A 15,814-nucleotide genomic window follows, 5' to 3' on the forward strand; every position below is an offset into this window, starting at 1 on the left:
CTTACTACAATTAACACACTGCCCTACATCCCAGCAACAGCAGCCATAGAAGAATTGGATCTTGAGGAAGATGACTATGTTCAAATCCATGAAGCAGTGTTTTTCTCCGCTGAAGCCCAACAAAGTGACAATGCTATTAGGGCAAAATTTGGAAGCCTACTGGACCAACTAAAGGCCCAAGGATACATTGGGGAAGACCCCCTTAAACACTGGGAGAAAAACAAGATTCAGTGCAAACTGGAAATTAAAAACCCTGATTTCGTGGTGGAAGACAAACCCCTGAAGTATCTCACACCATAGGCTAAGGAGGCTTTTTCAAAGCATATAAGGGCCCTCTTAGAAATCAGAGTAATAAGGCCCAGCAAGAGTAAACACCGAACGACTGCCATAATTGTTAACTCCGGAACAACAATCGACCTAATCACTGGAGTAAAAAATAAAGGCAAAAAAAGAATGGTATTCAATTACAAGAGGCTGAACGACATCACAGAGAAAGACCAGTACAGCCTACCTAGAATCAACACCATTCTAAGAAAGGTCAGCAACAGCAAAATTTATTCAAAATTTGATCTTAAGTTTGGCTTTCATCAAGTTGCTATGCACCCAGACTCAATTGAATGGACTGCCTTTTGGGTCCCTGACGGGTTATATGAATGGATAGCCATGCCATTCGGGCTTAAAAATGCACCAGCAATATTCCAAAGAAAGATGGATGAATGATTTAAAGGCACAGAGGAATTCATTGCAGTATACATCGATGATATACTAGTCTTCTCTGAAAATGAAAATGACCATGCCCGACACCTAGCCCAAGTGCTAGAAATCTGTCAAATAAACGGCCTGGTATTAAGCCCATCAAAAATGAAGATAGTAGTCAAGGAAATAGAATTTCTTGGGGCAATTTTAGGAAACTCAAAAATTAAGTTACAACCCCACATCATCAAAAGGATCACTGAATATCAGGAGGAGGACCTTACCACCAAGAGAGGACTCAGATCATGGTTAGGTATACTCAATTATGCTCGAAATTATATACCTAACTTGGGCAGACTTTTGGGACCACTCTATTCCAAGACGGCTCCCAACTGGGGAGAAAAGATTTAACGAGCAGGATTGGAAGTTGATCAAAAATATCAAAAGCCTGGTTAAAAATCTCCCAGATCTAGAGGTTCCTCCAGAAGAATGCTTCATCATCCTTGAAACCGACGGATACATAGAAGGGTGGGGAGGGGTCTGTAAATGGAAAAAACATAAAAATGACCCTCGAAACACTGAGAAGATAAAAAGGAAGTCATTATCAGGACAGACTGCCAGGCAATTATTAGCTTCTTTAACAAGTCTGCTCAGAACAAACCATCCAGAGTTCGGTGGATGGCTTTCATAGACTATATAACAGGAAGTGGCGTGGAGATAAAATTCAAACACATTGAAGGGACTAGTAATATCCTTGCAGACTCTTTGTCCATACTAATAAATATTCTAGTTGCAGGATGGCCAAGCGAACAAGTATTCCTGCTATTAGAGGCCACCCAGGAGGTTCAAGCACAACCAAACCCGAAAGCAACAGCATACCTCAACAAACTGTTAGTAACCTTGTCCAACAATATCAACAAAAGCTGGACGAGCTCAAATCAGAAATGCAAGGAGGAATCCCCCTATGTAAAATCAAGGCAACCGAAGGAGAGCTCTGGACCATTCAAAGAGAAGCCGCTCGCCAAGCCTGCGAAGCATTACAATGCTTCCACGACATCCACTCAGCAAAGGCAAAGGAATATCAGAGAAGGAGTGGGGGCAAGGACAGTTGGTATAAAGACTGGCTACCAACTGTCCTCCAGCACCAGTAACAGCTGGAAAGAGCTCTTGCACTAACCAAAGATTCCGCCCAGAGGATAAATAACTTCAGTCTTTAGAAACTTGGGGAGCCGTGCATAATTGGAGTCTAGCGTCGGCGCCACTGTTTTGCGCCACTAGTTTTTACTTTACCATCCTTTTGCACTAAGCCCCGGGGAGCCGTGCATAATTAGAGTCTAGCGTCGGCGCCACTATTTTGCTAAAGTGATTGGTATACCAATAGAGTCAATTAAGAAGTTAGCAAAAGTATTCACTAAGCTTCAAGTAATCACTTAGCAAAAGTATTCACTAAGCTTTCACTGTACCTTCAAGAAATAAAAACATTGATAGGTATGAAGAACTAGAAAGAAACTTACAGACTCTGATTTATGACTTGGAACTCAAAGTAGAACTTCAGATGTATTTTCTGAATGCCCTGCAATGAGCTGATCTAAGACTTATATAGAGAAACTAAGGCAGAGGGTCGGGTGATCATTTGCCCCCATCGACACCCTGTTGGGAAATCATAGGGGGCGACATCATATGCGCAGCGGAAGAACAAGAAAACAAAAATCCCCGATTCCCAAAAAGATGTTCATCGTCGTGCGAAGATTGGTGCGCAAAATCCGCAAAAACACAAAACTGCGTATAGAGATTGTGTTACCTAGGGAGATCGTATATCCCTGTTTCCTTGCAGATCCTTAGGAGAGGGTGAAGGAGGTCAAGCGTCCTCCTCTCTAGCGGTGATCCACACAGCAGGGTTGCGACGACGCTCCTCAAAACTCCAGGCCTACTCTGAGGTGGAGAGGGAGAGGAGAATAGGAAGGGCAAGCAAAGACTCTAGCCTATGAGGCTGTGAATCCCTCCTATTTATAGAGATCCCTTGTCAAAACCCTAATGGGTCCTTTCCCTAGTGGGTATTGGATCTGCATCCAATAAGACAAGGGCTCCGTCGGATATCTCATATCCGAACCTCTACTCATCGCAATGCCTACCATATGTGTGTGACCCTCTAGGCCCAATATCGAGCTGGCCGTGAGTCATACCTGGCCGTGCATCTACATGCCTTGTGATCGTCCATCTCGTCCTCGTCGGTTCCGTCGACATCTTGATGCATCTCCATGCATCACGATCGTCCGTCTCGTGGGTCCCGCTATGGCATCCACGCTCCCGCTACGCCTCCTCATGTGATTACAACTTAATCATAGGCACGCAGGCCCGACAATAAACGAGAAATATAATGGAGGTTCGCAGACCTCAATAATAATAATCACAAGTACACACATCACACGGTCCATGATCATCCGTCCACTCATCATACATCACATGTATAAATAATCATCATCATGTAGGACTACTAGATAATAATAAAAATAATAATCAACTAAACCTTTTAATTAATTAATATTTTCTGAAATCAGGGATATATAGGAAATTTCTCAATTCCTAAGGGTATTTTCGTAATTTGGACAAAAGACAGAAATTGGAATTTCTCAAATTCCGAGGGGCAAAACTGTCTTTTGCCCAGAAAACCCTAATATCCTTTGCCCTTTTTGCTGCTGCCGCCGCCGCCACCCTGCCGGCGGCGGCCTGTGCGGCGGGGCGAGGGCACTGCCCTCGCCTGCAGGCGGCACGCCCGCTGGCGGCGATGCCGCTGCGGGTGGGCGCCCCCTTTGGGCGCCGCTGCCTCCGCAGACGGTGCTGTACCGCCGGGCGGCCGCCCCTGTGGGGGGTTTCGCCCGCGGGAGCAGCGGCGGCAGGCGCCGCTTCCTTTCGGCGGCAGGCGCCGCTTCCCTGCGGCGCCTCTGCCCGTGGGTTGCCAGCCCCGCCAGCAGCAAGCCTGCTGCAAGCAGACCGCCGGCCGGCTGCTGCAGGCACAGCGCTTGCGCATGCGCCGGCGCTGTGCTGCCTGGCTGCGGCTGCAGTTGCGGCTGCAGGTATGCAGATCGAGGGCAGCAACTGTTGCTGCCCTTCCTCGCTTTTGCGTCAACGATTTTGACGTCAATATTCTTCCTAAACACAACACACGCAGTTCAAAACCAATCATTCGCACGAACAACCTGGCTCTGATACCACTGTTGGGAAATCATAGGGGGCGACATCATATGCGCAGCGGAAGAACAAGAAAACAAAAATCCCCGATTCCCAAAAAGATGTTCATCGTCGTGCGAAGATTGGTGCGCAAAATCCGCAAAAACACAAAACTGCGTATAGAGATTGTGTTACCTAGGGAGATCGTATATCCCTGTTTCCTTGCAGATCCTTAGGAGAGGGTGAAGGAGGTCAAGCGTCCTCCTCTCTAGCGGTGATCCACACAGCAGGGTTGCGACGTCGCTCCTCAAAACTCCAGGCCTACTCTGAGGTGGAGAGGGAGAGGAGAATAGGAAGGGCAAGCAAAGACTCTAGCCTATGAGGCTGTGAATCCCTCCTATTTATAGAGATCCCTTGTCAAAACCCTAATGGGTCCTTTCCCTAGTGGGTATTGGATCTGCATCCAATAAGACAAGGGCTCCGTCGGATATCTCATATCCGAACCTCTACTCATCGCAATGCCTACCATATGTGTGTGACCCTCTAGGCCCAATATCGAGCTGGCCGTGAGTCATACCTGTCAGAACTCCTTCTAACTCAGTGAATTATTATCTCTGTAATAATTCACTCGACTCATCGACTACGGAAGTACTAGGCCACTACGCCGTAGTCCCCAGACGATACAGGGGAATCCAATCCATTGGACCTGTCTGTCCTCAGTTACCATGTACCTATAGTCCCTCATCCATCTAATATCCCAGAGACCGTATATCGAGCATGGTGCTGTCAGACCCATACGGTTTCTACTCGAGTCTTGCTCTAATCGGATTCTCCCGGAGAACTCTTTCTCTCTCAACCCGAATGACCCTGGCCAGGGATTTGTCTGAGCAAGAACACATGGGATATTCCTCTCATGATACCGAGAGTGGATGATCCTCTATCGACACTCAATAGCCCTCGTAAGGTCGACTACCACTCCCAATGACCAGCTGTACTAGATCTGGGAACAGCCAAACCTATAAGTCTGGTATCAAAGAGTGGAGCACTCATACAGGACATCCTTGGTGTCTCAAGTCTAAGAACCAGATACACCACTAGGACTACGGAATCGTTGTCTGACAATAAGGCATCATCAACCATCCAGCATTCCGTAAGCGGATCAATCAGTGAACTCATTCTCCAATGAGCACCTGTACTGTATCCCTAGTGTCCCTACACGAGCAGCTATGAGACCAGCTGCATCCATCATATGGACGGGTATACAGCACACCAGTCTATCCGGTTATCACGATGTCCCTCTCGAGTAACCTATGACCGGGATTATTTAGGATATGTGTTTAAAGGTGAATCGATCTCATTATCGTGATCTCATCACGATCCGATTCCCATTGCACAAATCCAAGGACATCACAATATATATGCATCTATGCAATAGTTATAAAGTGATATACGCCAAAATATAATAAGCAAAAAGATTCTGTATCAAGTCACACGTGCCATCACTCACGTGATTGGCTTGCTGGGCACTTATGACTAGCAATCTCCCACTTGACCTAAAGCCAATCACCTATGTGTCTGATCCCCATCAGACCCCTGTGACGCTCAAAGACAATCTGAGACAATGGCTTTGTTAGTGGATCTGTAATGTTATCTTCGGATGGAACTCTTTCCACTGCTACATCTCCTCGGGTTACGATCTCTCTTATAAGCTGGAACCTCCTCAGAACACTTCTGATAAGACCCGGGTTCCCTTATTTGAGTAATCACCCCATAGTTGTCGCAATATAAGGAAGTCGACTTGTCGCTATCTGTATCGACTCCCAAATCTGTGATGAACTTCTTCACTCAGACTCCCTCCTTTGCTGCATCTGATGCAGCAATGTACTCCGCCTCTGTGGTCGAGTCAGCAGTGGTATCTTGCTTGGAACTCTTCCAGCACACTGCTCCTCCATTCAAGGTGTACACATACCCTGAATTCGACTTGCTATCATCGACATCAGACTGAAAACTTGAGTCAGTGTAGCCTTCAACCTTAAGGCTATTACCTCCATATACTAGTAAAAGATCCTTAGTCCTTCTCAAGTACTTAAGGATACACTTTACTGCTTTCCAGTGCTCCAAGCCTGGATCCGCCTGATACCTGCTCGTGACACTCAGAGCATGCGCTATATCAGGCCTAGTACATAGCATGACATACATGATAGACCCTATTGCTGAGGCATAAGGTATCATATCCATGTTCGCCCTTTCTTCTGGAGTCTTTGGGGACATACTCGTAGAAAGCGATATCCCATGTCTCATCGGTATGAGACCTCTCTTGGAATTTTCCATGCCAAACCTTTTGACAATAGTTTCTATGTACCTGGACTGGGACAAGCCAAGCATCCTTTTGGATCTATCTCTATAGATTCTAATCCCCAAGATATAAGATGCTTCTCCTAAGTCCTTCATGGAGAAGTGTCTAGATAACCAAGCCTTTATTGTGGATAGCATTCCTATGTCATTCCCAATGATGAGGATGTCATCCACATATAACACCAAAAAGCTAATAGCGCTCCCACTTACCTTTCTGTATACACAAGGCTCATCTTCGTTCTTAACGAAGTCATAAGATCTGATTGCCTCATCAAATCTTATGTTCCAACTTCGGGAAGCTTGCTTTAGTCCATAAATGGATTTAAGCAACCTACACACTTTATCTGGGCAGTTCTTGGACACGAATCCCTCAGGTTGCATCATATACACCTCCTCCTCGAGGTTCCCATTGAGGAATGCGGTTTTCACATCCATCTGCCAGATCTCATAATCATAGTGTGCTGTAATAGCCAATAGAATTCTGATGGATTTTAGCATTGCTATGGGTGAGAAGGTTTCGTCGTAGTCAACACCTTGCCTTTGACGATACCCCTTAGCCACTAGCCTTGCTTTATAGGTCTCTACCTTTCCATCTACTCCGATCTTTTTCTTAAAGATCCATTTGCAACCGATGGGTACAATACCTTCGGGTGCATCAACTAGGTTCCAAACCTTATTGGAGTACATAGAATCCATCTCAGAATTCATGGCTTCTTTCCACTTCCCGGAGTCTATACTCATAATAGCCTCCTCGTAGGTCTAAGGATCAATATCCTCTACATCCTCTGCTCTAATATGTCCCACATATCTCTCAAGAGGATGGGATACTCTATCAGACCTGCGTAAAGTTGAAACTTGTGTATTAGATACCTGAACAGACTCGGGCTGTAGAGTGGTGCTTGAGCTTGGTTCTCCAACCTCGCTCAACTCTATCATTCTCCCACTGTCTCCACCAAGAATGTGTTCCTTCTCAAGGAACACTGCTCTCTTAGCTACAAAGACCTTTTTGTCCTCGAGATGATAGAAATAATACCCACAAGTTTCCTTGGGGTGTCCCACAAATTTGCATCGCTCTGTCCTTGATTCTAACTTATCGGGGTTGTGTCTTTTAACGTGGGCTGGGCAGCCCCAAATCTTAACAACCTTAAGATCAGGCTTCTTCCCTTTCCATATCTCATATGGTGTAGACACTACCGACTTAGTTGGAACTCTGTTCAGAAGGTAAGCTGCGGTTTCTAGGGCATATCCCCAGAATGAGATGGGTAGGTCAGCGAAACTCATCATGGACCGTACCATATCTAATAATGTACGATTTCTCCTTTCAGAGACACCATTGAGCTGAGGTGTATAAGGAGGTGTCCATTGGGATAATATCCCATGGTCCTTGAGGAAGTGAGTAAACTCTGTACTTAAGTACTCACCTCCTCGATCTGATCGAAGAGTTTTGATACTCTTTCCAGTCTGGTTCTCCACCTCATTCTTATACTCTCTGAATTTCTCAAAGGCCTCGGACTTGTACTTCATTAAGTACACATATCCATACCTTGAGAAATCATCAGTAAATGTAATGAAGTAGGAGTAACCTCCAATGGCATGAGTTGACATGGGTCCACATACATCACTATGTATGAGTTCCAACAACTCAGTGGCTCTCTCTCCAGTTCCACTAAATGGAGAGTTGGTCAGTTTTCCACGAATGCAAGGCTCACAAGTTGCATATGACACATAGTCGAATGGATCTAGATATCCATCATTTAGCAACTTTTGAATCCTTCTTTCATGGATGTGACCTAGCCTACAATGCCACAGGTATGCACTGTTCAACTCATCTCGTTTCCTTTTGGACACATTTATATTCATGATATGTGGAGTGGTGTCTAACATAAATAAACCATTATGCAATGTTCCTTTCGTGATGATCTTATCATCTAATAATATCGAACAACCATTGTTCTCAAAAACAAATTTATATCCACTAACTGTTAAACATGAAATGGAGATAATGTTTTTGATAATAGAAGGAACAAAATAACATGCATCTAATGCAATAAAAGCTCCACTAGGCAGATGTAGGGCGACCTCGCCAACAGCTAATACAACAACTTTTGCTCCATTACCCATCTTGAGGTCCATCTCGCCTCTCTCTAGTCTCCTAGGCCTTGCCAGAACCTGCAACGAATTGCATATATGATAAGCACTACCGGTATCTAATACCCATGTGTTATCATAAGAGTCTGACAAATGGAGACTGATCATGAATGTACCTGAAGCTTCATCAAGCTTTTGTTTCGCCCTTTCTGCAAGGTACTCTTTGCAGTTTCTCTTCCAGTGCCCATCTTTACCACAGTGGAAGCACTGGCCTTTGTCCTTTGTTGGGTCTTTCTTAGCAACCTTTGCTTTACCTTGTTTGCCCTTGCGCTTTCCCTTCTTAAGGGACCTTTCTGCTTTCCTTTTCTTTCTGGTCTCACCAGTGTAGAGAACTGGCTTCTCTTTCTTAATAGTACTCTCTGCCTCCCTCAACATATTGAGGAGCTCTGGGAGAGTCACCTCAAGCTTGTTCATATTAAAATTCATTATGAACTGTGAAAAGGAATCTGGTAGGGACTGAAGCACAATGTCCACACACAAGTTATCCTCTAGGACCATTCCTAGACCTGTGAGTTTCTCTATCCACTCAATCATCTTTAGGACATGGTTCTGAACCGGTGTCCCCTCAGTCAACCTAGCGCGGAAAAGGCTCTTGGATATCTCATATCGTTGAGTCCTTCCCTGTTCCTCAAACAATTTACGGACATGTAGGAGAATGGATCTGGCATCCATCTTTTCATGTTGTCTCTGTAACTCTGGAGTCATAGAGCCCAACATATAGCACTGAGCAAGAGTGGAGTCATCAATGTACTTCACGTAGCGAGCGATCTCATCCTCGCTTGCCCCTTCTTCGGGCGTAGGCATCACTGTATCAAGGACGTACACGATTTTCTCCGCTGTGAGAACAATTCTCAAGTTACGGAGCCAATCCGTATAATTTGGACCAGTGAGGCGGTTGACATCAAGTATGCCACGTAAGGGATTTGAAAGCGACATTTTCTGAAAATAAAGATGTAGCAAAAATGAATAACATGCAGATTTTGCAAGAAATAAACTATCAAGATATGGACTTCTATCTTAATATGCTCCCACTATTTTACTAACGAGTCACGCGACACCCTCAGCACGTGAAACGGAAGTCTCCGGCAGACTTCTAGTGGGGATCAGGATCCAATCAGCGTCTTAGTGTAACCTCGAGGGACTCGACCAATCACACTAAGCCTAAAAGGTAGACAACTCTTGCCGATCACAACTCCTTGTGATTCCCGTCCTGTTCGGCCTCCGAATCACCATGGCCTCGAGGGACTCGACCAACCATGATGCTCGGTTAAGTCAACACCTTCGTTACAAGATGAGTCTGATTTGATGATATACCCTCGAGGGACTCGACCAAGCATATCATGCCCTCAAGTCACCGGTGACATCTCTATGTCGTAAGCAAGATAGCGAATCGCGATATAGGTGAGTCTCGAGGGACTCGACCAACTCAACCTACACCGGGATTCGGTTCCTACTCATAACGATGGAAGGCCACGTGGGTCAATCTAATTGCCTCACGTTTACCGACTTAATATTATCGAGAGATGTTTCTATGATTTGGTCTCCTAATATGACATGTCACACATATGCATATTTAATATATATCTACATCGCATGCAAATATATATACATATCTAGTATGTGTATAAGCAATCACACCAGATGATCATGGACCACAACCTAATATGATTAGGCCCGAGCCAGTAGGCCTAATCACTCACATCAAGATCTATGTGTGCAACGGTGCATCTACATGCCTTGTGATCGTCCATCTCGTCCTCGTCGGTTCCGTCGACATCTTGATGCATCTCCATGCATCACGATCGTCCGTCTCGTGGGTCCCGCTATGGCATCCACGCTCCCGCTACGCCTCCTCATGTGATTACAACTTAATCATAGGCACGCAGGCCCGACAATAAACGAGAAATATAATGGAGGTTCGCAGACCTCAATAATAATAATCACAAGTACACACATCACACGGTCCATGATCATCCGTCCACTCATCATACATCACATGTATAAATAATCATCATCATGTAGGACTACTAGATAATAATAAAAATAATAATCAACTAAACCTTTTAATTAATTAATATTTTCTGAAATCAGGGATATATAGGAAATTTCTCAATTCCTAAGGGTATTTTCGTAATTTGGACAAAAGACAGAAATTGGAATTTCTCAAATTCCGAGGGGCAAAACTGTCTTTTGCCCAGAAAACCCTAATATCCTTTGCCCTTTTTGCTGCTGCCGCCGCCGCCACCCTGCCGGCGGCGGCCTGTGCGGCGGGGCGAGGGCACTGCCCTCGCCTGCAGGCGGCACGCCCGCTGGCGGCGATGCCGCTGCGGGTGGGCGCCCCCTTTGGGCGCCGCTGCCTCCGCAGACGGTGCTGTACCGCCGGGCGGCCGCCCCTGTGGGGGGTTTCGCCCGCGGGAGCAGCGGCGGCAGGCGCCGCTTCCTTTCGGCGGCAGGCGCCGCTTCCTTTCGGCGGCAGGCGCCGCTTCCCTGCGGCGCCTCTGCCCGTGGGTTGCCAGCCCCGCCAGCAGCAAGCCTGCTGCAAGCAGACCGCCGGCCGGCTGCTGCAGGCACAGCGCTTGCGCATGCGCCGGCGCTGTGCTGCCTGGCTGCGGCTGCAGGTATGCAGATCGAGGGCAGCAACTGTTGCTGCCCTTCCTCGCTTTTGCGTCAACGATTTTGACGTCAATATTCTTCCTAAACACAACACACGCAGTTCAAAACCAATCATTCGCACGAACAACCTGGCTCTGATACCACTGTTGGGAAATCATAGGGGGCGACATCATATGCGCAGCGGAAGAACAAGAAAACAAAAATCCCCGATTCCCAAAAAGATGTTCATCGTCGTGCGAAGATTGGTGCGCAAAATCCGCAAAAACACAAAACTGCGTATAGAGATTGTGTTACCTAGGGAGATCGTATATCCCTGTTTCCTTGCAGATCCTTAGGAGAGGGTGAAGGAGGTCAAGCGTCCTCCTCTCTAGCGGTGATCCACACAGCAGGGTTGCGACGTCGCTCCTCAAAACTCCAGGCCTACTCTGAGGTGGAGAGGGAGAGGAGAATAGGAAGGGCAAGCAAAGACTCTAGCCTATGAGGCTGTGAATCCCTCCTATTTATAGAGATCCCTTGTCAAAACCCTAATGGGTCCTTTCCCTAGTGGGTATTGGATCTGCATCCAATAAGACAAGGGCTCCGTCGGATATCTCATATCCGAACCTCTACTCATCGCAATGCCTACCATATGTGTGTGACCCTCTAGGCCCAATATCGAGCTGGCCGTGAGTCATACCTGTCAGAACTCCTTCTAACTCAGTGAATTATTATCTCTGTAATAATTCACTCGACTCATCGACTACGGAAGTACTAGGCCACTACGCCGTAGTCCCCAGACGATACAGGGGAATCCAATCCATTGGACCTGTCTGTCCTCAGTTACCATGTACCTATAGTCCCTCATCCATCTAATATCCCAGAGACCGTATATCGAGCATGGTGCTGTCAGACCCATACGGTTTCTACTCGAGTCTTGCTCTAATCGGATTCTCCCGGAGAACTCTTTCTCTCTCAACCCGAATGACCCTGGCCAGGGATTTGTCTGAGCAAGAACACATGGGATATTCCTCTCATGATACCGAGAGTGGATGATCCTCTATCGACACTCAATAGCCCTCGTAAGGTCGACTACCACTCCCAATGACCAGCTGTACTAGATCTGGGAACAGCCAAACCTATAAGTCTGGTATCAAAGAGTGGAGCACTCATACAGGACATCCTTGGTGTCTCAAGTCTAAGAACCAGATACACCACTAGGACTACGGAATCGTTGTCTGACAATAAGGCATCATCAACCATCCAGCATTCCGTAAGCGGATCAATCAGTGAACTCATTCTCCAATGAGCACCTGTACTGTATCCCTAGTGTCCCTACACGAGCAGCTATGAGACCAGCTGCATCCATCATATGGACGGGTATACAGCACACCAGTCTATCCGGTTATCACGATGTCCCTCTCGAGTAACCTATGACCGGGATTATTTAGGATATGTGTTTAAAGGTGAATCGATCTCATTATCGTGATCTCATCACGATCCGATTCCCATTGCACAAATCCAAGGACATCACAATATATATGCATCTATGCAATAGTTATAAAGTGATATACGCCAAAATATAATAAGCAAAAAGATTCTGTATCAAGTCACACGTGCCATCACTCACGTGATTGGCTTGCTGGGCACTTATGACTAGCACACCCTTTGTCAAAGTTTTCTATTTTGCCTTTACTAAAACAGGGTCGTCGACGCTAGACCCCAAATTATGCACGGCTCCCCGGGGCTCAGTGCAAAAGGATGGTAAAGTAAAAACTAGTGGCGCAAAATAGTGGCGCCGACGCTAGACTCCAATTATGCACGGCTACCCGGGGCTCAGTGCAAAAGGATGGTAAAGTAAAAACTAGTGGCACAAAATAGTGGTGCCGACACTAGACTCCAATTATGCACGGCTCCCCGAGTTTCTAAAGACTGAAGTTATTTATCTTCTGGGCAGAATCTTTGGTTAGTGCAAGAGCTCTTTCCAGCTGTTGCTGGTGCTGGAGGATAGTTGGTAGCCAGTCTTTGTACCAACTGTCCTTGCCCCCACTCCTCTGATATTCCTTTGCCTTTGCTGAGTGGATGTCGTGGAAGCATTGTAATGCTTCGCAGGCTTGGCGGGCAGCTTCTCTTTGAATGGTCCTGAGCTCTCCTTCGGTTGTCTTGATTTTACAGAGGGGGATTCCTCCTTGCATTTCTGATTTGAGCTCGTCCAGCTTTTGTTGATTTTGTTGGACAAGGTTACTAACAGTTTGTTGAGGTATGCCGCTGCTTTCGGGTTTGGTTATACTTGAACCTCCTGGGTGGCCTCTAATAGCAGGAATACTTGTTCGCTTGGCCATCCTGCAACTAGAATATTTATTAGTCTGGACAAAGAGTCTGCAAGGATATTACTAGTCCCTTCAATGTGTTCGAATTTTATCTCCACGCCACTTCATGTTATATAGTCTAAGAAAGCCATCCACCGAACTCTGGAAGGTTTGTTCTGAGCAGACTTGTTAAAGAAGCTAATAATTGCCCGGTAGTCTGTCCTGATAATGACTTCCTTTTTATCTAGGAAATATATCTTTAAGGATTCCAGAGTCTTCATTACCGCATGCATTTCTGCATTAATGGTGCATTTGATAGGACTGAATTTTCCACTAGCATAGGCGTAGATTTTCTTAGTGTTTCGAGGGTCATTTTTGTATTTTTTCCATTTACAGACCCCTCCCCACCCTTCCATGCATCCGTCGGTTTCAAGGATGATGAAGCATTCTTCTGGAGGAACCTCTAGATCTGGGAGATTTTTAACCAGGCTTTTGATATTTTTGATCAACTTCCAATCCTACTCGTTAAATCTTTTCTCCCCAGTTGGGCTTGTCTTGGAATAGAGTGGTCCCAAAAGTCTGCCCAAGTTAGGTATATAATTTCGAGCATAATTGAGTATACTTAACCATGATCTGAGTCCTCTCTTCGTGGTAAGGTCCTCCTCCTGATATTCAGTGATCCTTTTGATGATGTGAGGTTGTAACTTAATTTTTGAGTTTCCTAAAATTGCCCCAAGAAATTCTATTTCCTTGACTGCTATCTTCATTTTTTTTGGGCTTAATACCAGGCCGTTTATTTGATAGATTTCCAGCATTTGGGCTATGTGTCGGGCATGGTCATTTTTATTTTTAGAGAAGACTAGTATATCATCGATGTATACTGCAATGAATTCCTCTGTACCTTTAAAGCATTCATCCATCTTTCTTTGGAATATTCCTGGTGCATTTTTAAGCCCGAATGGCATGGCTAGCCATTCATATAACCCGTTAGGGACCCAAAAGGTAGTCCATTCAATTGAATCTGGGTGCATAGCAACTTGATGAAAGCCAGACTTAGATCAAATTTTGAATAAATTTTGCTGTTGCTGACCTTTGTTAGAATGGTGTTAATTCCAAGTAGGTTGTACTGGTCTTTCTCTGTGATGTCGTTCAGCCTCTTGTAATTGAATACCATTCTTTCTTTGCCTTTATTTTCTACTCCAGTGATTGGGTCGATTGTTGTTCCAGAGTTAACAATTATGGCAGTCGTTCGATGTTTACTCTTGCTGGGCCTTATTACTCTGATTTCCAAGAGGGCCCTTATATGCTTTGAAAAAGCCTCCTTAGCCTGTGGTGTGAGATGCTTCAGGGGTTTGTCTTCCACCACGAAATCAGGGTTTTTAATTTCCAGTTTGGACTGAATCTTGTTTTTCTCCTCGTGTTTAAGGGGGTCTTCCCCAATGTATCCTTGGGCCTTTAGTTGGTCCAGTAGGCTTCCAAATTTTGCCCTAATAGCATTGTCACTTTGTTGGGCTTTAGCGGAGAAAAACACTGCTTCTTGGATTTGAACATAGTCATCTTCCTCAAGATCCAATTCTTCTATGGCTGCTGTTGTTGGGATGTAGAGCAGTGTGTTAATTGTAGTAAGGTTCTTGTAAAAAGTAACGATATTACCTTCTATCCTTACTCCTCCCTGCATTGCCCTTATAAAATTGCATCCGATTATCATTTGGATGTCATCCCCAAGTTTCATCGCGAAGGCATAGGTATATGGGATTCTGAACGAGTTATCCGCAATGGTCATTTTGCCTCCTTTCAGCTTTTTATTTTCATCTATGCAGCAAGTTGTTGCTCCTGTATCTAATATAGCATTAACTTCAAAAGGGGGGATGTTTAAAATTTCGATTTGTACCTTTAGATTAAACAGCATATTTTTGGCTTTTCTTGAACCACTTGTTTCCTTGGTTTCAACGGATAAGACTTTCTGGGTTTCGTCTGCGAGTAGAACGAAGATTTCCTTGTCCTCCTCAATTTCTTTTTCCTTCAATCTTTGCATTTCCTTTAATAGATCAGCTCTTTCTAGTCTTAACCTGTCGACCTCCATTGCCTCTTTTTCCAGCTGATCATACTTCTTTTTCTTTTCGCATACTTCATGTTGTAGGCGAAAGTTTTCTTGGGCAGTGGTTACGGCCTGGATGTGCATCTCTTCCATTTCCTTGGCCTTTTGCAGTTCAGATTCTACTACAGTCTTGAGCCTCCTAATTTCTGCTTCACAGTTATTAATATAATCCTGTTGTTGCTGAAGCAAGTTTCTTGGTTCATACCTTGGTGGTTCCTCAGTCATTACGGGGGTTCTTTTATCAAAGTAGTAGATACTGTACATCCCGCATGAAGTAATTTTACACAAGGGGCAGTGTCTCTTGTGCCTCCTTTGTGATGTCCGTTTGCAGCATTTGCACTTCTCCAAATTTGCTGGTAACTCGGTGTTGATTTCCCATATGTGTCTGGATTCAGCTTGTGCTTGGGAGACTTGAACTCTGGCCCGTTAACCTGACTCGGGTCCTATCCACCAA

Source organism: Musa acuminata, chromosome BXJ3-5 (genome assembly GCF_036884655.1).
Source record: "Musa acuminata AAA Group cultivar baxijiao chromosome BXJ3-5, Cavendish_Baxijiao_AAA, whole genome shotgun sequence".
NCBI lineage: Eukaryota > Viridiplantae > Streptophyta > Magnoliopsida > Zingiberales > Musaceae > Musa > Musa acuminata.